The 18,069-nt window shown below is 45.2% G+C and overlaps 1 non-coding gene across 1 annotated transcript; it reads left to right on the top strand.

Annotated features, from left to right (window-relative positions):
- The first annotated feature begins 7,563 nt into the window (after nt 1-7,563).
- On the top strand, nt 7,564-7,701 carry LOC114815362. Its single transcript, XR_003763125.1, has one exon. It is a non-coding gene; the product is annotated as a small nucleolar RNA SNORA7 (small nucleolar RNA).
- The last annotated feature ends 10,368 nt before the right edge of the window (nt 7,702-18,069 follow it).

Genomic DNA, 18,069 nt, shown 5'->3' with positions numbered 1-18,069 from the left:
CTCAAATACCCTTGATTGATTGATTGGGTGCTGCGTCGAGGTCAAAGAAGGCGATCTGGGGCCTTAAGCCCAGACAATGGAATGCAGTCTAGCTGGTGAAAAAGACAGAGAAATCTCCCACACGCGTACATGGGTAGCATTTCATTATTACTGAGGGACTTCCCTAACTCTCATCATAGTCTGTCTCTTCCAGAAAACTTTCCCTCATTAGATGGAGCAAAGTGGATTCCTCCTTGGTGGTGGTGACGGTAGCATTTATTTAACCTCCAGCTGGTGTGGTGCGCTGTGCTAGGCTCTTGGGAAGTACAGAATAACCGTGCTGTGTTCCCTATCCTCAGTGAGTTTATACGCTAACAGGCACACCTGTTCACCCCAAATGAAACCAAATCACACCAAATGAAAGCAACCATAAAAGGGCTTTCTCAACAAGGAAACAGGCACAGTGTCTTTTTCCATTTTGTAGGTTACAAAGTGTCTTTTAGAAGGGTTCGGGCACAACCTAGTGGATAGAGCACGGGCCTGGGAGTCGGAAGGACCTGGGTTCTAATCCCGGCACTGTCCCTTGTCTGCTGTGTGACCTTGGGCAAGTGCCTTCACTTCTCTGGGGCTCAGTGACCTCATCTGTAAAGCGGATAAGACTGTGAGTCCCATGTGGGACAGGGACTGTGTTCAACCTCATTAGCTTGCATCCATCCCAGTGCTTAAAACAATGTTCGACACATAGTAAGCGCTTCACAAATACCATCATTTTTATTTCTTTATTTTTTCCTCAACACTGCCAGGTAGCGATTATGGTTTGGGAAGAGTAGTCATGGATTAGAGAGTCACACCCCTCCCTCTTCTGTTCAAGGAAAAGCCCATTACCCCCCACCTCTGGTCTAAATACTCCCTTCCTTCTGGATTAGACCTCAATTCCTTGAATAGAGGGACAGTTTGTTCTTCCTCTGTCACGCCTAAAAACCGATTGAATGAAAACACTTAAAGCAGGGTTCTGCACACAGTGGGCTTTCAGGGACTGCTCCTCTAGACTGTAAGCTTCTCATAGGCAGGGAATGTGCCGCCAATTCTGTTCTATTGTACTCTCCCAAGCGCTTGGTACAGTGCACTGCACATAGGCGCTCGATAAATATCACTGAGTGACTGCTAGGGGGAAACCACCCATTGAATACAGATTGAGCATTTGTTGTTTAGCGAGAACAGCACCTTTAGTATGTCGCGGGGTCCCTCAGCCTGTCACACCACCAATGACACATCTAGTTCCCTTTGGGGTCCCTTAATGCCTACCAACCACCTTGCTGTGTCCCTCATTGTCACAGTCAATCGTACTCAGCGCTAACCATGTGCAGAACACTGTACTAAGCGCTTGGAAAAGTACGATACAACAGCCGCATTCCCTGCCCACCTTGAACTTACAGTCTAGAGGGGAGACAGACATTAATATACATAAATTACAGATATGTACCTAAGTGTTGTGGGGCTGGGAGGGGGGATGAATAAAGGGAGCAAGTCAGGGTGAAGAAGAAGGGGGTGGGAGAAGAGGAAAGGAGGGCTTAGTCAGGGAAGGTCTCTTGGAGGAGATGTGCCTTCAATAAGGCTTGGAAGGGACGGAGGAAAGTCATTGTCAGATATGAATAGGGAAGACATTCCGGGCCAGAGACAGGACATGGGCGAGAGGTTGGCGGTGAGATAGATGAGATGGAGGCACGGTGAGAGATAATGCTCCTCCACTTTCTCATCACCACAAGTATTTTCTGAGTATAGGCACTTCATGAGGTGCTGGGAAGTTACAGTGAATTACAGAGGAGGAAGGGAGAAAGACGTTAAACATGGATCCCACAGCAGCGAAGTAGAATTGGCCAGATGGGAGTCTTCAAAGTTGAGACGGCTGTGTCAGGTAAATACAGCCTGCGGAAAATCCCTAGCAAGAGACTGGTACTGCCTTCACCAATAAGCACGTTCTGTGAAGCCACACCTGTTGGACCAAATGCAGGCCTTGTTAGGAAAGGTGTTTACCAAGAAAGCGCTTATGTTAATGACAGACATGGATGAGCCTTTATGTTAATGAGAAGTATGGAAAGGAAGTTCAATGAAATGCTAAAATCACTTGGTGCAAAAGCACAGGGAAGGACCAAATAATAATAAGCGTAACAAGCATATTATTATTATTATTGCGGTATTAAGCGTATACTATGTGCCAAGCTTGAGGGGTTGTTTCTGATAAGTAGGTTTATTGACTGAATAGTACAAAGAAGATGATTATCAGTCATTGTCATATTTGTTGACACTTAGTGTGTGCAGAACACTGTACTAAGAGCTTGGGAGAGTACAAAATAACAACTAGACCCATTCCCTGCCCTCAAAGAGTTTACCAATCTATGGGGTGGGGGGGAGACTCTTTCCCTGACCCAAGGGGCTTCACATTCTAAAAAGAAGGAAGAACAATGCTCATTTTACAGATGAGGAAACTGAGGCAAAGAGAATAATTAAGGTATTTAAGCACTTATGTGCCAGGCACTGTACTAAGCATTGTCAGGTTGGACATCATCATTATTACATAGTAGGTGCTCAATAAATACCATTGATTGATTGATTCTGATCAGTGGTGTCTATCAGAATCATCAACAAGAAGACTGGGAAGAGATGAAAGCAAGTAACCTGCGAAAAGAAGTAACTGACCCCAAGCATTGACTCCTCAGAGTCACATCGCCTTGATTCTATTTAGTTGCCATTGTTTTTATGAGATGTTCTTCCCTTTGACGCTGTTTAGTGCCATTGTTCTTGTCCGTCCGTCTCCCCCGATTACACTGTAAGCCCGTCAAACGGCAGGGACTGTCTCTATCTGTTGCCGACTTGTTCATCCCAAGCGCTTAGTACAGTGCTCTGCACATAGTAAGCACTCAATAAATACTATTGAATGAATGAATGAACAGTCCCTGTCCGGAACAGGACTCACAGTCTTCACCCTCATTTTACAGATGAAGAAACTGAGGCACAGAGAGGTTAAGCAACCTGCCCGAGGTCACACAGCAGACAAGTGGTGGATCTGGGATTAGAGCCCAGGTCCTATGACTCTCAGAACCGTGCTCTTTTCACTAGGCCAAGATGCCTCCTATTCATTGGACTCTGAGGAGTCAATGCTTGGGGTCAGTTACTTCTTTTCGCAGGTTACTTGCTTTCATCTCTTCCCAGTCTTCTTGTTGATGATTCTGATAGACACCACTGATCAGAATCAATCAATCAATGGTATTTATTGAGCACCTACTATGTAATAATGATGAGCATACTTAAGCGCTTAGTGTGTCTCCTGCATTCTACTCAAGCGCTGGGGTGGATACCAGCAAATCGAGTTGGACACAGTCCCTTTCCCATGTGGGGCTCACACTCTCAATCCCCATTTTTCAGATGAGGTAACTGAGGCACAGAGAAGTGAAGCGACTCGGCCAAGGTCACGCAACGGGCAAGTGGCAGAGCTGAGATGACATCCCATGACCTTCTGACTCCCAGGGCCGTGCTCTATCCACTAGTCCATGCTGTGCAGAGCACTGCACTAAATGCGTGGGAGCGTACAATGCAACAGAATGAGCGGACACATTCCCTGCCCATAATGAGCTTATAGACTAGTTTATATCAAACGAGATCCACAGGATGATTTCTGGCAAAAGATCAGGGCAAGATTGGAAGCAGTCAATGAGAATGATAAATTCAGCTGCACCCATGTATTTGGGTCATCGGCAAGGTGGGCTCCTCACTCACCAGAGAAGAGTTGCTCTTTGTCACCCTCTTGTCTGAAACCCAGCCGATGGTTGTAGTTGGCAGGATAGGAGAAGTGGTGAAGAAGAGTTAGTGGGCATGGATGGTTTGTCTTCAAGGGTTTCTGAAGTTCAGTCATGCCTGGGGTTGTGTTCTTGAAGAAAAATCTGGGAAATAAATGCATATCTTGGTTATGCTGGATACACATAAACACACACACACACTTACAAAAACACACTTGCTTTTTTTCACCATCACTTAGAGCATTCTTCAGGCAGGACTGCATGGTGCAAGAAAGGCTCCCTAGTTCTCCAGTAGCACTCTTTCCAAAATGCAGAGTGAAACGCACATCTTACAGGAGAATGGACTACATTCCTTCTTTTATGGCATTTGTTAAGCAAGCACTTGCTGTGTGTCAGGCACTCAACTAAGCCTTGGAGTATACAAGCCGCTCACAGTCTTAATTCCCATTTTACAGAAGAGGTCACTGAGGCGCGGGGAAGTTAGTGACTTGCCCAAGGTCACAAAGCAGACCAGAGGCGGTGTCAGCATTAGAACTCAGGTCCTTTTGATGCCCAAGCCTGTATTCTAACCACTAGACCATACTGCCCTGACAAGCACCCAGAAACGTGGCCTGGCGGCAAGAGCAACAGGATTGAAAGTCAGGAGAACCGGATATTAGTCCCAACTCCACTACTATTCTGCCAGATGACTTCTAGCAAGTCATTTAACCGCTCAGTGCCTCAGTTTCCTCATCGGCAAGACGGGGATAAAATACCTTCTCCCTCCTACCTAAACTGTGAGTCCCATCTGGGACAGAGATTGGGTTTGATCCAGTTGATTTATATCTATCCCAGTGCTTGGCACATAGTAAGTGCTTAATAAATGCTATCATTATTACTATTAGATAGAAAATAAATGAAATTCTGGTCTACAACAAGATGGATTAGGTTCTGATGGGATACCTAGATTTAACTGGGCAAAAATTTCTCAGGGTGCTATCTGGCCCTTGAATGTGCTTTTGGCATTTTGACATGGTTTTTTTTTGGGGGGGGGGGATCCTATGCAAGGAGGTGAGGAAAATTCAAAGAGGAATGTTGCTAATGGCTTCTGCCAGAACGAGGGTTAGGAAAGTATCAGGAAAGAGTTTCAGAGTAACTGGCTGGCACTGGGCATGTGGGAGCACTGAGAAAGGTGCTCCTTGAAGGCATGGGTCTTGTCTACCAACTCTGTTGAATTGTATTCTCCTAAACACTTAATACAGTGATTTGCACATAGTAAGTGCTTAATTAAATGTTGTTGATTTGACTGGAGGTGGGGAATGCCTGACTTGGAGTTGAATTGGAGTTAAGAAGCAGCGTGGTCTAATGGATAGAGCATGGAGTCAGAAGGACCTGGGTTCTAATTCTGCCTCCGTTACTTGTTTGCTGTGTAAACTTGGGCAAGGCATGTAACTTCTCTGTGCCTCAGTTTCCTCATTAGGAAAATTGGGATTAAGAATAGGAGCTCCATGTGGGACCCGGACTGCGTCCAGCCCGATTACCTTGTATCTACCCTAGTGCTCAGTACAGTGTCTGGCATATAGTAAGCACTTAACAAATACCATCTGAAAAAAATACAGCTCTCAAATCTGCAAGCTACATAGTTGGTGTCTATCATGGAAATCAGAATTTGGTGGCCTCAGGACAGAGTATCATGCAAACTGTTGTCAAAAGTTTAGGATGAATGATGCCCATGGATCGAAAGACGTGATCCTGGAAACCTTGAAACTTACGTCTTTGTCCCCAGGGAAAGAAATGCATATTTTAGGAGACTGGGCAGGATGGGTGGTGGCAGGAAGGGACAGAAGTTGCCCAAGAATGGAGCAATTCACCTTCTGACTAACTACATTTGGAAATCAATGGCTCTGGTTGTGAAAAATACCACAAGGGCAATTTAAGGATCTTAAAATCTAGGATCTTAAAACTCCTTAATGAACTGGAGGAAAAAGGACACCAGCTACATAACTGAACATTTGTTTGTGGGGCTTATTCTTTAGATGGAGAAGTGATAGCATCATACAAGTAGGGAAATACCTTGGGGTTTCTTGGAAATTTAGGTACGGGCAGTTCTCCTATAATATGGGGGTTTTGTTCCAGAGGAACCCCAGGTTTAGGAAAGCTCAAATTTTAGTACTTATCTCATGTCCAACAGCATGAGCATGTGAAAAACTATTTCTTCTGACACGGTGACCTGTTCTAACTACATAGATCTACATTCCCTAATTCCACCGTTTTCTTCTACCCAAAATTTCTAGTGAAATGACGTGTCGTGGCAGATCTAACTGTTATCCTCCAAGAGACGTACTCTTACTCCAGTGGTTGAATGCCTAAATTCTTTGTGTACTAAAATTTTGGAACCTAGGAATTGTGGGGTCAATTGGTAGCATAAAATTCCCAAGTTTGATCCATTGATGTAATTTATTGGGGTTTCAATGCTTAGAATTAAAACGATTGTGTCTATAAAAGAAGGAGTCTCTGGCCCTTTAGATATTTTATTTAAAGGGCTTTAAATCTTATACTCAGGCAGAGAGATCTGGAAAAAACAGAAAGATAGAAAAAAACAAAAGTCCTCAGCTTGCTTTGGGCAGGGATTGTGCTTTTTAATTCTATCGCATTCTTCTAAGCCCTTAACACTCTGCTCTGCATCAAGTAAGCTCTCAAGAAATATTATCGATTATCGAGTGATTGATTGGGCATGTCAGCCCTTAATCCAGAAGAGCAACAGCGGCATGTTAAGAATTTAGAGGAGTTGTAAAGCCCACTGGCTTCTTAAAATGCAGTGTCTATGTGCCTGGTTAGGCTAAGAAAATCGTTTGTGGGAATAATCTTGGATCGAGTGTGTAGGTACTGGTCTACTTGTGTGGCGAACAGGGTAGACGTGTGAGGGTGTCTGCCGGTGTACAGATGGCTGTGTTGGCGTGACTCATCAGCACTCAGATTCAACTGCTTTTGGAAACTTTCCTTTGTCTCTGTGTGGTTGCTGGGAGGGAGTAATTATAATAATAATGATGTTTAGTGCTTACTATGTGCCAAGGACTGTTCTAAGCACTGGGGTAGGTACTAGGTAATCAGGTTGTCCCACGTGGGGCTCGCGGTCTTAATCCCCGTTTTCCAGATGAGGAACTGAGGTACAGAGATCTTAAGTGACTTGCCCAAGGTCACACAGCAGACAAGTGGCAGAGAAGGGATTAGAACCCATGACCTCTGACTCCCAAGCCCGTGCTCTTTGCACTAAGCCAAACTTAGCGAGCATTTGGACCAGCCGCCCAGGACGATGGTGTCTTCTGAGTGGCATCTTCTTGCCGCTGCTGTCCTGCTCTAATAATCCCCCTACTCCCTGCCTGACACCTACTGGACCTCTAGGGCCAAGGTATTCACTGACCCGTTCCCTAGGGCTATGGCTCTTCCTTGCCCATGCCACATCCTGTTCCAGTAATAGTAATTATGGTATTTGTTAAGCACTTATTATGTGCCAGGCACTGTACTAAGCATGGGGGTGGATACAAACAAATCTGATTGGAGCCAATCCCTGTCCCACACAGGGCTCACAGCCTTACTCCCCATTTTACAAATGAGGTCACTGAGGCACAGAGAAGGGACATCATTTCCCCAAGGTCATGCAGCAGACAAGTGGTCAAACTCAGATTAGAACCCCAGTCCTTTGCCTAGTGGAAAGAGCACGGGCCTGGAAGTTGGAGAATCTTCTTTAGCCGGGGTCACCTTTAGCCCTCTTCACTCTGCGTTCAAATATCTAACAGCTACAGTTTAGAGACCCCTCTCAGGGTCACATCTGGAGAGTTTCTAGTATTCTACCAGCCTCAACTATTGGAGGGAAAGTCAAGCAGAGGCGTAGCCGCTCCATTCCTAGCTCGGGCAGTGGCTAGCGAGTGGCAGGCGATCTGCTACAAGTCAAAACCCCCCTGTGCTGGGCAGCAGAGGCACAGGAGAGAGTCGAGGGGGGAGACTCAAGTTTACTGTGTGGAAGGAGGTGATAGTGCAGATTTTTACCAAGAAAACTCTATGGATACATTACCAGAATAATTGCAGATGGAGGTGGGGAGTTCTGGGAGAAATGTGTCCGTGGTGTCACTATGGGTCAGAGACAACTCGACAGCATAAGACAAGACAGCTGAGACAAAGAGAAGTTAAGCGACTTGGCCAAGATCACACAGCAGACAAGTGGCAGAACCTGGATTAGAACCCATGACCTCCTGACTCCCAGGCCCGTGCTCTATCCACTATGCCATGCTGCTTCCCATAGAGCCAACTTACATCCTAGCTCTGGCAGGTTCCACAGGGCTACGTGCCTTGTTCAGCCCAGATGCTTCCCTCTTTTCCTTCTTCCCCCTTCCCTGCTGCTGACATAGGTGCAGTTGAGGAGTAGCCGAGTGATCTAGTCATGGGTTCGAATCTTGGCTCTGCCACTTGTCAACTGTGTGACTGTGGGCAAGTCATTTAACTTCTCTTTGCCTCATCTGTAAAATGGGGATTAACTGTGAGCCTCACATGGGACAACCTGATTACCCTGTATCTACCCCAGCGCTTAGAACAGTGCTCTGCACATAGTAAGTGCTTAACAAATACCAACATTATTATTATTATTATTATCTAGTGGAAAGAATTCAGAGCTGGGAGGTTGGACTTCTGGGTTCTAATTCAGGCTCTAAAATTTGCCCACTTTGCGATCTCGGGCAATTGATTTAACTTCTCCATGTCTCTGTTTTCTCATCTGTAAAATGGGGTTAAAATGCCTGTTCTCCCTCCATCTGAGACGGTGAGTCCTGTGTAGGACAGGGACTGTGGCCAATCTGATACTCTGAAGCCCCCCGGGCAGGGGTGATGGTGTAGTCTGGGGAGAGCCAGGTTTCAGTGATGGTGAAGAGGAGCAGTAACTGGGTGAGGAACAGGTCTGGCATGAAGAAAAGCTTTCCCATGATTGGAATCCCACATATTATTTTCATCATCATAATTATCATTAGGGAGAAACAGAAGATCAAGACAACCAGTATTAAGCTTAGAATGTATCAGTTTATTATTGTATTCTCCCAAGCGCTTAGTACAGTGCTCTGCACACAGTAAGTGCTCAATAAATACAATTCAATGAATGAATGGATCCCCTCTAGACTGTAAGCACCTTTTGGACAGGGATTGTGTCTACTAACTCTATTTTTTGTGCTTAGTTGAGGCCTCTGCACACAGTAAGTGCTCAATAAATACCACTGATTGATTGACACAAAGTTGTGGATGGTAGCTGGCTGCTTGGTGAGCCCAAGGTCTGAACTCCATGGGGAAGACACTTTGAACCCGAACAAAAGGTCACTTTCCTAATATTATTATTATTATGGTATCTGTTAAGGACTTACTATGTGTAAGGCACTGTTCTAAGCGCTGTGGTAGATAAAGAGTAAAGCCTCTTTTCTGTTTACCCAAGACTTCAACACAAGGAAGAGGCAAGGGCGAAGAAGGATGTCCTGGGGAATTGAAAGTGAGCGTGATAGCCTGTTACGGCTTCGACAGAGAAAAGGAAATTTTACTGAGTTGATGTAGGATGCACATGGGGAATTCAGGGAATAATGATCAAGGGGAAGTAGGTTCATCATTTGAAGGCATTTGAGACTGAATGGTAGCCTCTCCCTCCAAATGATTAGCAAATCCCATTTCAGAAAGTCTGTGTTTTTTGTTTGTTTAGAAACAGGCTAGGCTGTGGGTGAAAGTAGCTGCTAAAAAAAGTGTATTTCATGTGGGAAAGTCTGACTAAGACTGAATTTAGCACACAGAAAAATTGTAATTTGTCCTGAACACTACAGTTTATTGTCTACTGGCATGTTTAGAAATAAAAATAAGCCCAGCTGCAAAGGAGAAAAAACTCAATTGTTCGAAAGTCGAGCTGAATTTTGAGAGGAATACGAAATATTCCTGGCTTCCTTCCCGAGTTGATGAATTAAACAATTTATAAATTTTGCTGGAGGCAGATTATGCCAGTTTGGTGATCTTATATAAGAATTTTAGTTTGGGGCATTTTGTCAAATATTACTGAGGGAACTTGATATTTGAGGTGGTTGGGGGGAAAAAAACCTGTATTGGGAACAAAATGCTTATAATTTTTCTCCCAACAGGAAAACTTGGAAAGTATGGGATAAATTCAAATCCTGTTTGATTCCTTCTACTGTGGCCCCATCCTGAAATATATGTTTGTAGTGTTCCCCCCCCCCCCATGTAAATATATATTTAATAGATCTATATGGTATACACGTCACACCTGATATAAATGATCTAGGTCTAATGGCAAAATGCTCCCCATGGTGAAATTTTCTTAATAGGGGCAGGAGTAGCTGATAAGCCCGAGATGTGGCCCACAATCCTTCCTATGTCACGTGCATGTGAATATTGCCTTTTGCTGCACGACTGCCTTCATTACTGTTGATGTCTGTGGCTGTTTTCACGTCTCCCTCTTGAAGTCCCAATCTTAATAATAATAATAATGTTGGTATTTGTTAAGCGCTTACTATGTGCCGAGCACTGTTCTAAGAGCTGGGGTCGACATAGGGGAATCAGGTTGTCCCACGTGGGGCTCACAGTCTTAATCCCCATTTTACAGATGAGGGAACTGAGGCACAGAGAAGTTAAGTGACTTGCCTCTCTTCTAAGACAGTCGTCCCTTTTCTGAGCGCTGCGTGCCTAGCTGACTTGTCGTCTTTGGCTGTCACCCAACTGACAGGCGGTGTGGTCGAATGGATAGAGCACAGACCTGGGAGTCAAAAGGACTTGGATTCTAATCCCGGCTCCACCTCATGTCCGCTGGGTGATCTTGGGCAAGTCACTTCACTTCTCTGGGCTTCAGTTACCTCATCTGCTAAATGGGGATGAAGAGTGTGAGTCTCACCTGGGACAGGGATTGCGCCCAACCCAATTAGAGAAGCAGCGTGGCTTAGTGGAAAGAGCACGGGCTTGGGAGTCAGAGGTCATGGGTTCTAATGCCGCCTCTGCCACTTGTTAGCTGTGTGACTATGGGCAAGTCACTTAACTTCTCTGTGCCTCAGTTACCTCATCTATAAAATGGGAATTAACTGTGAGCCTCACGTGGGACAAGCTGATTACCCTGTATCTACCCCAGCGCTTAGAACAGTGCTCTGCACATAGTAAGCGCTTAACAAATACCATAAAAAAATTAATTTGTCTCTACCCCAGTGCTTAGAACAGTGCTTGACACATAGTAAGCACTTCACAAATCCCCTCATCATCATCAAGGCACAGAATCTCCAGGGAACTGCAGATGCTTGAGCCAGAAATGGGTCCTGTATGCACTCTGCAAAGGACTGCACCACTGCTCACCGACTTCCTTCTGGTACTGCTCAAACCACCACAATAAATTCCTTCATGCAGATTCTTGGCCCCAAACTCTTAGAACTGAGAACCAGGGGAGATTACATCATCATCATTTGGTGGGAATTGTGTTTGCGTATGGTTAGCTGGGTGAGGTTTTCCACATCGCTTTTGGATTTTGTAGTTTAGGGAAATGGAAGAATTCTGCAGTACTCCAAGCTTGTTTTCAAAACAAACTCTTCTGGGTACAATCCCAACCCTATTGTGATCCATGGATTGACACATTGGAAGAAGCGTTTGTTTCTCGTGAGGTTTTAATTCAGGAGACTTTATTCCCTAAAGAGTCACCCTAGGAAATCAGAACTTAATTTGGGGGACTCCAAAAAGGATCCAGGGACAGTTTTAGTATGTTTAAGGTATAATGAATGCTGGTTGTTATGTTCCATTGACAATTTTCATTCTGGGGCAAGAAAGGTTTTTCTAAAATACCATTAAAGTCATCTAGCAGGCGAGATGTTGTCAAAGGGGAGCGGTTGTTTCCTAATGTGGATCTTGACTGGGAAATCCCCGATGCAGTTGTTTAAAGGAATCCTCTCTGTTTTATATTACAGGGGGAAACAAAACAGTGACTGGACTTTTCTAGGTTTGTGAGCACTTATGCTGACCTAAGGATCTACATTCAATATGATGCTTACAAGTCAGGGTTCAGTTGTTCTGTAATTTTTGTTGCTGACCAAAAGGAATCTTCTGGTGGAATTCCACTGCAGAGGGGAAGCCCAATGTGAATTCCAGACTCCGCTGGGGGAGAATGGTTTCGTAGAAGTATTTCTTTCCTGCAAGTATGGGAGGAAGCTGATGTCACTCCCCTTGAATAATGGACTGAGATTGGGTAGTGTAGCGCAAGAGAAGCAGTGTGGTATAGTGGATAGAGCACATGTCTGGGAGTCAAAAGGACTTGGGTTCTAATCCTGACTCTGCCACTTGTGTTCTGTGTGAACTTGGGCAAGTCTCTTCACTCTTCTGTGCCACAGTTACTCCATCTGTAAAATGTGGAATCAGACTGTGAGCCCTATGTGGAACAGGGGCTGTGTCCAACCCAATTACCTTGTATCTACCCCTGGTGCTTAGTACTGTGCCTGGCATGTAGTAAGCACTTAGCAAATGCCACAGCTATTATTATTATCACTATTATTAAAGTCAACTGGAATGAAAATTTTGGACTGGGGAGTTGTGCTGGGACCTTTTCATAATGGAATTCATGGTGAGGTCTGACAACCTATGAGGGGATATTTTGAAACCTTCATCTCTTAGGACCATTGGGAAAAGCTTTCAAGAGAAAGTTGAATCACAGTGTCTAAACAGTACCGCCGAAGCCTCTCCTAACTACCCTGAGATTGCCCCGATCCTTCTAGTTAAATTTGAGTTTTCCAGATTTCCTCCAGCACCCTTTGCTTTAGGCAGAAACAGTGTCGCTGTCACAGTTTCTTTAGCACCATAGAAGAGAGAGATGGTGATGGTCTGGCACGTTGTCGGTGACCTTAGCAGCTGGTGTTCATGGAGCACATTGGTAATTTAAAGTGAATAAGCTACTCTGGCAGAGGTTAATCCCCAGAGAAGCAGCGTGGCTCAGTGGAAAGAGTCCGGGATTCAGAGTCAGAGGTCATGGGTTCGACTCCCGGCTCTGCCACTTGTCAGCTGTGTGACTGTGGGCAAGTCACTTAACTTCTCTGTGCCTCAGTTACCTCATCTGTAAAATGAGGATTAACTGTGAGCCTCACGTGGGACAACCTGATTACCCTGTATCTACCCCAGCGCTTAGAACAGTGCTCTGCACATAGTAAGCACTTAACAAATACCAACATTATTATTATTATAACTGTCATTGTGTCGCCTCCAGATGGTGATATGAATAATGACCAGTTGGGATGCCCTCCAGCTTTACTCCAGCCTGAGCTGCCCTGGGGTAAGCGGAGCTTCAAGCTCTCCATCTGAACTTGCCACATGCCTTTGGACCTGTGATGGCATCGGTCCAGTAAGGGTAAGGGATGACTGCTTCTTTGTCCAGCACTGTGGGCAGGCCTCTGTATGATGGAATCCACATATGTGAACATGTTTAATATATGATGACAAGGACTCTGTTTTGGACAGGGAATGTGGTCTACCAACTCTGTCGCATTGTACTCTCCCAAATGCTTACTACAGTTCTCTGCACACAATTAGCAACGTGGCCTAGTGATGCAGCATGGCCATGTGGAAAGAGCACGGACCTGGAAGTCCGAGGACAAGGGTTCTAATTCCCACTGTGCCACGTGTCTGCTCTGTGACCTTGGGTGAGTCACTTAACTTCTCTGCACCTCAGTTTCCTCATCTGTGAAATGGGGATTAAGCCCGTGAGCCTCATGTGGGACAGGTACTGTTTCGACCTGATTACTTGCATCTACCCTAGATATAGAACAGTGTGCTGAGAACTTTGTGTGCTTAGCACAGTACTTGGTACACAATAAGTGCTTAACAAATACGATTATTACTATTATTATTATTAGGTGCTCCATAAATACCATCCGATGATGATCAGTGGTCACCGGGACATGACAAGGCAGCCATCAGCCCAACTAGATGGAATCGTTCAAACTTAGATAATTGTCGAAGGGCTGTAATTCCTGTCAGAGGCTGAAATAACCCAGAAATGTCTGGGGTTCTCTTTCCCATGTCTGTCTTCACCCACCTCCCTCCACTAGTTAGGGATATAATCCCGCCATTTCTTCACACCACGTCAGTTAGAAGTCCTAGCTGAATCAGAGCCTCCAAGTGAGGTAACGCAAAGACAGGCAGGGCCGACAATCAAGGCAAATTCAACCTGACCCGTTTAATCTAATCCAACGAGAGCGATGACTCATTTTATCAGGGGTCTGAGATGTACTGGGAAAGCCAAGCGAGAAGGCAAAAGGAAAAACAACTGAATGAATCAGAGGTCAGGTCTTGAGTAGTTCTGGCAAAGGTGGAAGGAGGTTTGGGCACCTTGGCATGATGGGATGGCGGAAAGAGAGGGGCCTCTGGACGAGGGAAGGCTCCCTTCCCGGCTGCCAGGCTGTGTTTTGCAGAGTCGCTGCCAGTTTTCACGATAAGATCCGTCAGCCTCTGGGAACGGTGCCGAACCCAGAAGACTCACTTTCACTTTTGACCTGGAGGGTTCCCACAGGAGGGAGCAGGCTAGAGCCCTGGCCAACTGGACCAGCTGGTGCCTGCCAGTGGAGCCTTTAAAGTCATTTAGAAGTCAGGAAGCCGCAAGAGTCAAAGATAACGTGCCCTCCTCTTTCTGGCCTGAATTATCAAAACTCTCCTCCCTCTTTCACTCCATCGAGGGGAAAGAAACGATTAAAGTTGCTCGAGGAGTAACAGTCAGGCCTCAGAAGAAGCTGCCAGCAGGAAATTGCCAACAATAGTCGCCAGCTGTGTGCAGAGCACTGTACTAAGAGCGTGGGAGAGTACACTAACGGCAAAAGATGTGATCTCAGCCCTTATAGAGTTTACAATCTAATGAAGACCAAAGCCCAAAATGGCAGCTGGTAAAAAGTCCATTTGGGTCAGCCAATGCAGCTGCCACAGGAAAGAAGGAGCATGGCCTAGTGGATGAGAGCACGGGCCTGGGAGTCAGAAGAACCTGGCTTCTAATCCCGGCTCCATTGTCTGCTGTGTGACCTTAAGCAAGTCACTTAACTTCTCTGTGCCTCAGTTACTTTGTCTGGAAAATGGAGATTAAGACTGTGATCCCCTTGTGGGACAGAGACTATGGCCAACCTGATGAGCTCATTCATTCATTGTCATATTTGAGTGCTTACTGTTTGCAGAACACTGTACTAAGCACTTGGGAAAAGTACAGTACAGCAATAGAGACAACCCCTGCCCACAACGAACTCACAGTCTGGGGGTGGGGGGGAGGCAGACATCAATACAAGTAAACAGGCATCAGCATAAATGCAATTACAGATATATATATACATAAAAGTGCTGTGGGGCAGGGAGGGTGGGGAAGAGCAAAGGGAGAGAGTCAGGGCGTCGCAAAAGGGAGTGGGATTTGAGGAAAAGTGGGGCTTAGCCTGGGAAGGCCTCTTGGAGGAGATGCACCTTCTGTAGGACTTTGAGGAAGGGGCAGAGTAATTTTCTGGTGGATTTGAGGAGGGAGGGTGTTCCAGGCCAGAGGTAGGACGTGAGCCAGGGGTCGACAGCGAGACAGGTGAGATCGGGGCACAGTGAGAAGGCTAGCACCAGAGGAGCAAAGTGTGTGGGTTGGGTTGTAGAAGGAGAGAAGGGATGTGAGGTAGGAGGGGACAAGGTGATGGAGAGGAGTTTTTGTTTGAAACAGAGCTGGATATATGTCCCAGTGCTTAGAACAGTGCTTGAAGTATAGTAAGTACTTAACAAATACCATCATGTTTATTATTATAAAGAAGTGGTAAGCAAGCCCAAAGTGACCAGCAGATCCAAAATCAGTGTGGCCTAGTGGGGCCTGGGAGTTGGAAGGACCTGGCCTCTAATTCTGGCTCCACCACTTGCCTCCTGTGTGACCATGGGCAAGTCACTTAACTTCTCTGTGCCTCAGTTACCTCAACTGTAAAATGGGGATTAAGACTATGTGCCCCATGTGGGACAGGGACTGCATCCAACCTGATGATCTTGTATCTACCCCAGAGCTTAATCCTGTGCCTGGCACATAGTAAACACTTAATACTGCTATTATTATTATTATTAATATTAACAATAAGCACAGTTTAAAGGGGTTGGAGAAGCAGCAAAGATGGTAAAGAGTGTTTCATCAGCACGTCTATCAGAGTCTCTCTTCCCCTCTGCTCAGAATAGGGAGAGAGCCTAGATGAATGATGAAATGCAAAAATGGCTGTCACCTAAACAATTATGTCCCAGAAAGGCCTCAGCCAATCATTTAATCAATCAATCAATGGTATTTATTGAGGGCTTAGATTGTGCAGAGAACTATACTAAGCACTCCATCTGGAGCAACGGTTCTGTCCAAAGCTGACCCAATGGAAGGACAGGAAGACGAATAGGATGGAAAGTCTGAGTCTCCAGACCACTAAACTGCCCATTTGTTAGCTCCCCAGAAATAACATGACCGGGAGCAAGTGATCCCCTATCATAAAATCAGTCTCCAAACATGACTGACAACCCTCACAAAATCAGAATAGAGAATCCTGAGAAACCTTATCTTCCATCCCCATTCTTGCTAACTGAAATGGCAGCAGATGGCTCTGGGATGGGTCCACGATCACAAAATAGCCTCTTCCCCACCACACACCTCTCTCCGTGCAGGCCCATAGAACAGGGGGTCCAGCTCAGCTCCAGGAGGAGAGTCAAAAGCATTGAGAAGCAGGTTTTCATTTTCACCACCAAGATGAGAAGCTAGAAACAAGTATGGGAATAACAAAGGAAATTACTTTTCTAAATTGATAACATAGGCTGAAACTTAGGGTCCTAGCATTCCTTTAGGCTCAGTATTCATTTAGTGTTCCTAAAAATACTTCAAAAAATCCCTGTCAGGAATTTGTTCACTTGCTCAGACTGGCGCACATAAATGACTGGAGCACAGTCAACTCTCCATTTTAGGGAGATTGTAGATTGTCCATGGTCTTATTTGCCTCCCCTTTTCCATAGGTACCCAAGAGTAGCTTTGCCATGTGGAGAAGAAAGTTCTTTAGCTTCTGAGTGCCCAGCATTACCCTTGGTACCTAGGAAATGGGATTCTGAACTGCAGTTTGTGTCCCTGATTATCTCCTGAGAATTTACTTCTGCTAGCTCTAATCTTTTTACTTGGTTGTGGTAGATATCTCGTTGGTAACTTGACCCTCCAAATGCTGCCTATTGTTGATCTTTGTCTTATCAGCAACGGAGATGTTGAGCCCTTCCCCCAAAGGATGAAGTGAATGTCTCCAACTAAACGATAATAATAAAAAATACAGTATTGATTCAACCCTTACGATGTGCCAACCACTGTCGTAAGTGCAGGGTAGAAACAAAATAATCAGATGGGACACAGCCTCTCATCTTACTTGGGGATCACAATCGAAGAGGGAACTATGTCCTGATGCTAACTGGAGATGAAATCACCACAGAGAAGAAAAGAGGTGCTGAGGAAAGTATATAGGGTCAGTGTCAGCCCTTCTAAAATGGTCCCAGTTGAGTGAGAGTGGCCGTTAGAAGAAAATTCCACCCGTCGGAAAGAGCAGAACTGTCTGAAGGCAGGTGAGAGAGACAAACACCGAGATGCCTCGGACCCAGAATAGAGTCAAATTGCTTGGAAAAATTCCATAGGTCGAATTATTGAAGAAACATGTCCAAATCTTCATTCTGCTTCATTTGCCCCAACCAACTCATGATATCTCTTTGACAAAGAGATCTCCAGTTCAGGGGTTTTCCCTGGACCCCTTTCTTTTATCTTCTGATTGGGGCCACAGCTCTGAAACAAACTGGCCTATGCATGGAAAAAAATATCAAGGAAATTTGTTAGCAGAACTGACTTTGTGTAGTTTAGAAACAGACGTTAACACATTAAGTCTGCCCAATTTATCCCATTATAATGGTCTTTAGAAGAAACCCCAGGAAAATGTCTACTTATAACTCTTTGTGGCTTCTCAGCACTTAACTCTGTAGATTTTTGGAACCCAGCAAGCATCTTAACAAAAGGGCTAGAATCACCAATGGACTCACACCCTCACCCAGCTGCTTTTTCTAAGGTATAGACTATAACCACACCATACCTCATTCCGTGCCCTCCTTCCTGTTTCACCTGTGCACTTGAATCTGTAACCCTTTAGCACTTTGATTTTTATCCCATCCCCACAGGACTTAAGTATAAATCCATCTGTATTTTATTTTAATGTCTGTCTCCCCCTCAAATCTCTAAGTTCTCTGGGGGCAGAGGTGGTGTCTACCTAAAGAGGTC

Source organism: Ornithorhynchus anatinus, chromosome 11 (genome assembly GCF_004115215.2).
Source record: "Ornithorhynchus anatinus isolate Pmale09 chromosome 11, mOrnAna1.pri.v4, whole genome shotgun sequence".
NCBI classification, from domain to species: Eukaryota; Metazoa; Chordata; class Mammalia; order Monotremata; family Ornithorhynchidae; genus Ornithorhynchus; species Ornithorhynchus anatinus.
Note: the sequence above shows the minus strand (reverse complement) of the source record. Positions and strands in the feature narration are given on the sequence as shown.